Here is a 1,079-nt window from a genome sequence, read left to right on the forward strand (position 1 = left end):
TCTAATTTTATGGAAGTGCTTTGGCATTGTTACATAATTTTTTCCCAAAACAGTAAAGGGAAAAATCTAGTGACACATGTATACATTAGATAGATGTTAGGCTACTGGACCTCTGTAGAATTCTGTAATTCTGTGTCTACGTAAAGGAATTTTTAAAAATTATTCAGTATTGTTTTCACTCTAAACTTGGTAGACTGATTTATTAGCTGTACAGCTATTTAATCAGTAGCTCAAGATACCATTAGGAGTTTCCACTTCAATAGGATAAACTGATATTTAAAATGCTCTATGTAAACAATACTTTTGTGCTTCATTGATAGCTAACTTTTAAAACTTTATTGAAACTTTTTCTCCTGTCCACAGCTATTTGTATTATATATGTACTCAGAGCTAAAATATCTTTCGAGAGAAACTTTTTAATCATATGTCCATATCATGGTATTTAGACTATAAGATTCATGAGGGCACATCCAGATCTTTTGCATCTTTGTTTTACAGAGTCTGGCACATGGTAAGGACATACCAAATATGAATGAATAGGTACCTGATTGAAATCTCCTAGCAATAAAAGACACCTAATCATGTGTTTATGAGATATCATCTTGGGAAAGAGAAAGTACAGTGATTCCAAGAGAATCTGCTTATGAAGATTCAGGGGACTCCTAAGAACTTCGATCAGGAGGAAATCAATTCAAGATGGAACAATCTGTGTAGGCAAATATTTTCTTGTAAATAATATACCTGTATCTTGATTCATCATCGCAGCTTTAACTTCCTTGAAAACATCCTGCAGGTTTTACAGAACCCATAAGCTCCATGTGAAGTACATAAAAGAGAAAATAAACTCAACATTTTATAAACATTTTATAGCATCAGCAAATACTAGAGTTGAGAAGAATCTTATAAGTCAATAGCCCAAGCTTCTACCAAAAAATTAGAGATTTTTTTCCTAGCCATATAAATCATTTAGACTGAATCCTTCTACTAACTAGAATTATGTACTTTAATTATATACTTATGTGCTTGCAATCCAAATTGAAATGTCCAGATTTTACAGAAAGGAGTGGGTTTGAAAAAAA

Source organism: Pteropus vampyrus, unplaced genomic scaffold, assembly GCF_000151845.1.
Source record: "Pteropus vampyrus isolate Shadow unplaced genomic scaffold, Pvam_2.0 Scaffold6, whole genome shotgun sequence".
Taxonomy (NCBI): Eukaryota; Metazoa; Chordata; class Mammalia; order Chiroptera; family Pteropodidae; genus Pteropus; species Pteropus vampyrus.